At 41.3% G+C, this 9,231-nt stretch overlaps 1 non-coding gene across 1 annotated transcript; it reads left to right on the top strand.

Moving 5' to 3' along the window:
- The first annotated feature begins 6,960 nt into the window (after window positions 1-6,960).
- LOC145110094 (small nucleolar RNA R71) lies at window positions 6,961-7,067 on the top strand. The gene has a single exon (XR_013709476.1). It is a non-coding gene; the product is annotated as a small nucleolar RNA R71 (small nucleolar RNA).
- The last annotated feature ends 2,164 nt before the right edge of the window (window positions 7,068-9,231 follow it).

Consider the following 9,231-nt stretch of genomic DNA (forward strand, 5'->3'; position numbering starts at 1 on the left):
TGGCAGCACCGGAAGGGCTCGGAGTGGACTTGGGAGCCGATGGATGAGATGATGGAGCATTACCCAAAGCTATTACAGGATCGAGCAGCGGACTTCGAGGACGAATTCGAAAATAAGTGGGGGAGATTTGTAGCACCCGGTTCCTGGTAAGTATTCTATTTAAGTAATTTTTTGCATTTTGGCCTTGGACTCGGCGAGTTGAAGGACCAACTCGCCGAGTAGAAGCGGGATGAGGTGCGAGATTTAAGTGATGGACTCGTCGAGTCGGGTCCCGGACTCGACGAGTAGGCTCTGACTGGACAAAACCCTAATATGAGGGTTTGCACCCTATTTAAACAACCTTATGCAGCCTCCATTGCCCCTTTATGCTCCCAGAAACCCTCCATAGCAAACCCTAAGTGTTTTGGTGCAAGATCTAAGGCTTTTGAGTGATTTTGGTGGTTTTGTTCACAAGGAAGAAGAAAGAGCATAGAAGGATCAAGAGGGAAATGAAGGATTCGAGTTTGGTTCATCAATTGCAGTTCTTGAGTGGTATAAAGTCTGTACCTTGCTCTTTCATTTGATAAATACCTTTTTGGGGAGATTTAGGGCTTTTATAAGCTATTTTTGGTAACCAACCATGATTGCAAACATGGTTGGGGGTTGAGGCTTTGGAATCAAGTCTTTAAAGGGGTCACAAGGCAGATTTGGGTTGCTTTTGCACCCAAGGAAGGCTCCATGCAACACTAGAGCCATTTTAGAGCCTTTTTGGCTCAAAAGTTCCATGCATGCACGTAAAGTTCGTAACTTTACGTGCTAGATCGAGCGTAGGGGCTTGGATCTATCATTTGGTCAAGTGTTGTACATCAGAAATCGAGGATTTAGGGTGTGGACGCTATCGACTCGGCGAGTCCGTTCTTGGGACTCGACGAGTCCAAGGCTTTGAGTCCCATATCTGTTGAGGGTCAAAAGGACTCAGTTGGGTGTTAGAAGGGTTGTAGCAGGACAGAAAGAGTGACCCAACGCATTGGACTTAATATTAGACCTGGAGTTCATGGGACTCGACGAGTGCTAGAACAGACTCGGCGAGTCCAAGGCAATCTCCTTATGATTGAAGATGAACTCGACGAGTTGTTCATACAACTCGGCAAGTCAAGGTCAGAACTTGTTCATCTGATGAAGGTGAACTCGACGAGTGTTCATACAACTCGGCGAGTCAGATGAAGGTTCATCTGATGTTCATATCGAAGAGGAACTCGTCGAGTCGTCGCTAAACTCGACGAGTAGAATCGTGGATGAGGACAGTTGAAGAGATAGGGACTCGATGAGTTGACGGCCCAACTCAGCGAGTCGGGTCAACTGGAAGTTGAGTTTGACTTTGACTTGGACTTGGTTGGGGGTAAAATGGTCATTTTACCCTAAGAGTATATATCATACTCTGATTAAGTATTTTGTGGGGATTGTAGCCGGAGGATTTCCGTAGCGGCAGCAGACAGAGGTTTCCCGCACAGATTATCAGCAGCTACTTGTACGAGGTGAGTTACCTTCCAGTAGCGGTGGGTCTACGGCCACAATGCCGGCCCACCAGTAGGAGGTGTTATAGATGATTGTCTTCGTGATAATTGTCTATGTTTGCTATGTTTGCTACTACCTGATATGTTATATGCTAGCATGATACGTATATGTGACAGTAGTAGAGTCCGGTTGTTAGGACCGGGAGGGTAGGCCAGACACCCCAGATATGTCTGACAGTATGTTATGATATGATTATATGCTGGCATGTTATGTTATATGTGATAGTGGTAGTAGGGAGGGAATAGTCCTCAAGTTCGGTTGTTAGGACCGAAGGGTAAGTCAGACACCCCAGAAACGTCTGACAGTATGTTTACGTTATGATATATGTGGTAGTAGCAGTAGGGGGTGGAATAGTCCCCGGGATTCGGTTGATAGGACCAAAGGGTAGGTCAGCACCCCAGAATGGCTTGACATGGGTAGGTCATCACCCCAGAATGGCTTGACACGGGTAGGTCGGCACCCCAGAATGGTCGTACTGGGTAGGTCGGGCACCCCAGAATTGCCCGGCAGTATGAATGCGATATGTCTGTATGGTATGTGGTATGATGGGGGAACTCACTAAGCTTTGTGCTTACAGTTTTAGTTTTGGTTTCAGGTACCTCTTCGTCTAAGGGGAAGGAGCCGGCAGTGTAGTAGCGCATCACACACACACATGATCTCCGCATGGAGTTTTCTGGGATTGTACTCTGATATGTTGTATTTTATAACTTGGGTTTTCAGACATGATACATTGTTTTATGAGATTATGTGTTTCCACAGTATTTTCTTATGAATGTTTTTATGAGTCAGTTAATCTAAAAGAAATTTTTGTACTTGAAAATTGGGATGTTACACTCTCGACTCACCCCACACTTATTTCCAGTTGTGGGTCTCGACTCTCGACTTTAGACTCTAAATGACACTTGTCTAGACGTATACCCTCTCGACTCGACTTTCCTTCGCGAGACTCCTTTAGCAAATCTGAAATAAAACCACCAAAGGAAAAATAGAAGTAACATAATAATTAAATAAGTTTTACAAACGAAATAAGTTTAAAAACCACACAAATCAATACCAAACAAACTAAAAACTAAATAAAAATGAAAATGATCAATCATCTTCCTCATTATCTTGGGCTCCACTCGTTCCTGCTTCGTCTCCCCTTGAATGTTGATAAGAGCTCCATGAAGGACAAATGGGATATTGACTCCCCAAATATGATGGTTGCTCAATATCGAAATGCCGGACCATGTTCTCCATTGTACCCCCGATCCAATTAGTACTCAATGATAATTGATCAAAATATCCCGCCATATCTCCTCCAAAAGGTGCTCCTCCAAAGGGTGCATGTTGATGCACCGGCTGCCCTCTCTCTCCTCTACCTCTAACATTCCTCTGTCGAGGCCGTGGTTGTGGTTGCTGCTCGGGTTGCTCATCTTGTTGTTCACCACCATCATCATCCGAATGTAGGATTCCCCAATGAGACCCATAATTTCTAACCACCCTCATCGTCTCTAAATACCCCATAGTGAACTCGTTCCCCTCCATACAAGTCAAAGAGCGGGTGATGTCGATAACGATCAAACCATAATACCGGGCCAAACGAGTGATAAAGTGGCCTCCACAAATAGGGCTCCCGGGGCGGGAACTCGTAGCATATTCCGCCAAATAGCGGGCCAAGAAGTATGGAATGTTGCAGCATACTCCCGGCTGTAAAATTGACCACAAATAGAACAAGTTCATCTTTGTGACCTTGTCCCCATGACGTTTATGGTGGATGGAAAAAGTGATAAGTCGGTGGAGTAGGCGGTGGATGGGAGATTTGATGCTGCTCTCTGGTGACACCCCGTAATTAAACACTCCCGAAGCAATGTTGTTCCAAAAACTAACACTCGTTGCTTCATTCTCATACCCTCGGGCAGCCTCCCTCAGAAACATCACAAATTCTGGAGTCATGGCCTCATGTGTCTCATATAAACCCATACGCCAAGAGAACTCAACTAAACTGCATTCTCGGTATTCGTCCCCGAGACGGAAAACCAATGCTTGCTGAAAGGTAGGATCTTGGACATTTTCATGAAATGACACAGTTGCAAAGAACTACACACAAAGCTCCTTGTACACCCTCTCTTGAATTCTAAACAAATTGTGCCACCCTTTGCACGTAAAAGAAAATCTATTTCCAAAAAATATATTTGTGAGATACTGGGACAGCCGATCAACAAGCCCAACCTCCCTCAATCTTTCCCAATTAATGGTAGGGGCAACAACAATCTCCCGATTATACAACCATCCTAGCCGGTTGTTACATCTTGTCAAAATATCTCGGGACCCAGTTGTAGGAAAAACGTAAAACGGGTGCAAACTAGCCACCCCGGTTGGAACCTCGCGTCTTGGAGCCATTCCTGCAAAAATAAACAGCAAACCAAGCAAACAAAAGCATCCCAACAGATTAGAATTAAACAGAAAGTTGTCTTATTCACGCCTAGGATTCACGTCGTGAGCAATAAGACTCACGTCGTGAGTTCGCAAGTAACAGCGCAAAACGGTCAAGCAAATACTCAAATCGGGACAAATGCTTTACTAGGGTTTCATTCCAACGGGATTCTAAGTAAATTCAACTCACATGCAGTCAAGATTTCATATGTATAGGGCATTTATTTTGTCATTCAAACAACTACAAACCCTAACCCCTAAACTAACCACACAAGTCAAAATTAAACATTAAAAATAGGATTAATGTACCTTTGCTTGATGTTAACGTGAACAAAAGAATGGAATATAGAAAATTGCGGACGAAAAACAAGCGTAAGTGGGGGGACCAAGAGGCTGTCGGCAATGAGGGATAAAGAAATGGTAGGTCAAAAGTGAATTTGATTTGTTTATTCAAGTCGTCCTGCGTCTGTCTTCCTCACGTCATGAGTAATAACATCTCACATCGTGAGTTATAGTTGGGCTCAAATAATTGGGTTGTTTAACGGAAATAGGAAACTACAATTATAAATGGGCCTAGAAATTTTATGGGTAAATGTATGCCATTCCGCATGTCAGTCTGAACGCACGTCGTGAGCCATACGTGCTCACGTCGTGAGGTCGCTATTTTGTTAGAAAAATTAATTTCATTTGACAGCCCTTAATTTTTAGACCATTAAATGTCAGGGACCCCCACACTCGATTTTTCTATTCAGAGGATTTTTAGATGATGAAGTAATCAAATTGCCTATAAACTAAAAAAAATTAATGCAAAAACTAAAAAGAAAAGAAAATGCAAACCAAACTCGGGTTGCCTCCCAAGAAGCGCTTCTTTTTAAGGAGTTGTGAACTGGACTCCGTGCCTCCTACGTCGAGCTGTCAATGGAGTCCACCACCTGGATTTTCTGCTCTTTCCAACATCTTTTGTAAGCTTGGACTCGTCGAATGTACGCCTTTTTTGAATTCTCCTTTTTAGCTTTGTTCTCGTCTCCATCAAGCTTGTGTTTTATCCCTTTAGTCTTCAATTTTCCTTCACTCTTCTGAAGCTCCATAGTAATCTTTTATTCCTTCACCACTGGACTTGTTTCTTTCGATGTCACCTCTTCTTCATCACTCGACAATTCATAGCTTTCCTCACTCACCCAAGTTGTTTGTGTTTTGTAAGCAAACACCTCGAAAACTAGTGGAACGGATGCTCTTGGTTTGGTGCGTTTGACTTGGTGAATCGTCTTGATTTCTTCCTCCATAAGCTTCTCCAATTCTTCAAGATCATTATCTTCATCCATATTGAACACTTCACCTTGAACATTTTCTCCTTGAAATCCATCTTGTACTCCAAAAGTTTCCTCATCATCACCAACCCTCAAAGTAAGTTTGGATTCACGAACATCAACGAAAGCTCTGGCAGTATTAAGCAAAGGGCGACCAAGAATAATTGGGACGTTAACATCCTCCTTCATATCCATAAGAACAAAGTCAACTGGAAAAACGAATTTCCCAATTTTAACTAGGATGTCTTCTACAATACCCCTTGGGTGCATCACCGAACGATTGGCCATGTGGATGGTCATCTTTGTAGCCTTCATTTTCTGAATATTGAGCTTTTGATAGAATGAATATGGCATTAAATTTATGTTATCCCCAGAATCGGCTAAAGCATAAGTCTTTAAATTGTTTCCAAACTCACATGGAAGAGTGAGGCGTCCAGGATCTCCCATCTTCTTAGGTATGTCTCCCAATACCACTCTTGAACTTTGCTCACTAAGAACAACTTTATAATTTTTCTTTAATTGCTGACGAGTGTCTATAAGATCTTGAAGGAACTTTGCATATTCTGGAATTTTTGATAGTGAATCGATAAAAGGAGTATTAATAGGAATACCCTTCACTTGCTTGATAAACTCCATATGTTCCCTTTCCAGTGGACTTAGATTAGCTTGAGACGGGAATGGTAAAGGCGGTTTATAAGCCGGAACAGTTACATAAATTTTTTGTTCAGACTGAGCCCACGACGTGAGCATATCGGGCTCACGTCGTGAGTCTGGTACTTCAGCATCATCATTGCTTTCGAGCTTCGACTTCTTTAGCTTTGTTCCGGATGGCTTTGGCTCCACCTCTAGTGCTTCTGAGAACTCAGAGATAGCCTCTTCTTCAGTATCAATCATCATAACTTGGGAATAAGTCTTCTTTTCGGGAAATTGGGGGGATAATCTCTCATTCACCAAAGTGGTAAGTTGACCAAGTTGAGCTTCAAGGTTGTGGATGGAGGCTTGCTGATTCCTTAATGATGTTTGCTGGTCAATCATCATTGCTTGATGATTTTTCATCATAGTTTGATGCTCCTTTATCATTATTCTTTGATCCTTCAATGTTGCATCTGTCTCATCATGTCTTTTCTCTGAAGCTTCCATGAAACGAACTAACATGGTCTCCAGATCAACTTTCTTTTCAGCTGGTGGTTGCTCCTTTTGGTAGAAACCCCGGCCAGTCTGTCTGTATTTCTCCTCCTTCTGCTTTTTGTACTCATCGTATGGAAGCCACTCCCTATTTGGTTTTCTCCAATCTTCATCATACTTGTCCCCACTCGAGTAGCATACTTGAGCCTTCTTATTCCCATACTCATCCAAATGGCCATCTCTAGTCAAGTGTGGACCATTGCATTTCTCACAACCAACTCTAATCGCATGAATTGATTGGTCCATTTGGGTCAACCTCCTGTCCATATTATTTAGCATTGCCATCATAGCAGCCATCTCTTTAGAATGTGCACCTCCATTGCCTTTTATTCCATCGTGTCTTGGGTTGTGGTACTCACGAGAATGCTTCACGAACTCTTCAATCAACACCTTGATCTGATTGGGATTCTTCTTAGTGAGAGGACCTTGTGAATCAAGGAGTTGCCTAGTCATAACATTGACCCCATCATAGAAAATAGACATCTCTTGTTTAATATTAAGGTCATGTTGAGGACAATTCCTTAACAATCCTTTGTAACGCTCCCATGCTTCGTACAGTGACTCCCCTGGTTGTTGCTCAAAGTTGGCTATTGCCTTCTTGAGTTTACCTATCTTGGATGGTGGGCAAAAATTGGTCTAGAAATTGCTCACGCATTTGAGCCCAAGTAGTGATTGTACCAGGTGGAAGTGCTTTCAACCAGTCTTTTGCGGCTCCCTTGAAAGTAAATGGTAGCATCCTCAACTAGACAGTATCTCTATTAACATTTGGGACATTGAAATAGTCTGCAATGTCATTGACCTCATCTAGATGTTTGAAAGCATCCTCATGATCCTTTCCATAAAATAGGATATCCTTCAGTGCAGTAAGGATGTGTCCCTTCAACTCAAATGTGGCAGTGGCAGGAATCATGGGTTGTACTAATCCTGGACCAACATCTTCTCGAATAAGCTTCTTGTAGGATCCCATCGACATCTCTTCAATGTTCGCCATCTCGTTTCTTGGCTCGTCTTCGGGTTCGCTCGTATATAGTCCAAACTCGGTGTCGGATTCATATTCAGATTCGTTTGGGTTAGGTATTGGATCTAGGCTTTTAACCTTGCTCTTGTCCTTTGAATATGAACTCGACTCTCCCGTTTTCTTTCCTGACTTCTTTGAAAATACTGACTTGAGTTCTTGTAAAGGTGTCTTCTTTGGTTTTTGATCTTCTTTCACGTTATTATCCTTCTTGTTATGAAGGGTCGACTCTGCATCTTCAAGTGGCGGTACCAAAGGTGTTTTGGAACCTCTGGTCATATACTCCTGCAAAATAGACAAAATAAAAACATAAAACTGAACAAAAACTAAATAAAAATTTCCTACAGACTGGCTACCACCTCGTGTTGTCGCAGAAAACTAAGCTGAAAAAGTAACTTTTTGCAGGTTTTACCCCACAAAAAGGATCGATCAACCTAAAGCAAATAAATCAACTAACAATTAAGCCGTTCCTCGGCAACGGCGCAAAAAACTTGATGCGTGCAAATAGCTACACCTAACTTTAATATTTATAACCTAACTACCTTAACTGACTAATTACACCTAGGCAGTGTACCTAATCAAAATTATAGAATAGTCGGGTAAGTCGGGTGTCGATCACAGGGAACGGTATTGTCTAATTAATATATTTACTACTAAATTAACCTAATTTTCTAGCAAAGATGGGGGTTTTATCTGATTTTGCAAGATCAGAGAAACTTAATTCCTAACTTAAATTCAATTAATTAACAAACACTTCTGTTAGTTCGAATCCGCTTTCCCTCAATGGTTCATAAATTAACTTTGACAACTACTGTTGGTTACCAATTAATAAAGTATTAGCAATTCAATTCCAAATTTACTAACATTTAATCAATTCATGTAAATCAATGTATATTCACACATTAGTTAACACATAATTTATTATTTAATGGATTGGAGCTATGTAACATTAATTTGCAAAACACACTTATGATCATAATATGAGTTCTCTAGCACATCCTAATTCAATACTTAATTGCTTAACTAAGATTTGGTTGATCCTAGCTCTAATAATTTAATGTTCACTAAATTACCAGGTATTCTAATTCATGCAAATTAATAGTCACTAACTACACAAAACAAGAATTAAAAGCAATCAAATACTAAATCAAACATGCTAGGTAAAAATCAATCAACACAAGTCATAACCAACTAGTAAGTCAAAGCTAAAGTTATTACACCATGAGTTCCAACTTCATCTAGCTAACAGAAGCACCTAGATTTAGCTGGACATCCTAGCAAACAATTCAACAAAAGTCATATTCATAAACATAATGAAAAGTACTAAATCTAAAGACAATTGTGATCTTCTCTACTCCTTTGGTGTTGAAACTCTCTTCTAGACCTTCTACTTCTCTGAAAATCGCCTCATGGAACTTCTTCAATCAGCCAAAAGTCCCTCAAGTCGTAATGGACAAGGATTTATATAGATTCTGATTTTTCCGAGTTCACGTCGTGAGCCAATAAGCCTCACGTCGTGAGTATGAGATAAACGTGTTCGAAAAGGACTCTTTCATCTGGATGCATATCTTCTAGAATACTCCACTCACGTCGTGAGCCTTCAATTACTCACGTCGTGAGTACGTGATTTGCTGAGTTTTTTATTTCTTCTTTCCTTCAAGCCTCCAAGTTCCATGTTTTGTCAATTTTAGTCCCTCTCTTCGAAAATGCTTCTATTTGGCTGCAAAATATAATTTAAGCTTATAAGTACCATTA

This window comes from Lactuca virosa, chromosome 4, assembly GCF_052849685.1.
Source record: "Lactuca virosa cultivar CGN04683 chromosome 4, Lactuca_virosa_CGN04683_v6, whole genome shotgun sequence".
NCBI classification, from domain to species: domain Eukaryota; kingdom Viridiplantae; phylum Streptophyta; class Magnoliopsida; order Asterales; family Asteraceae; genus Lactuca; species Lactuca virosa.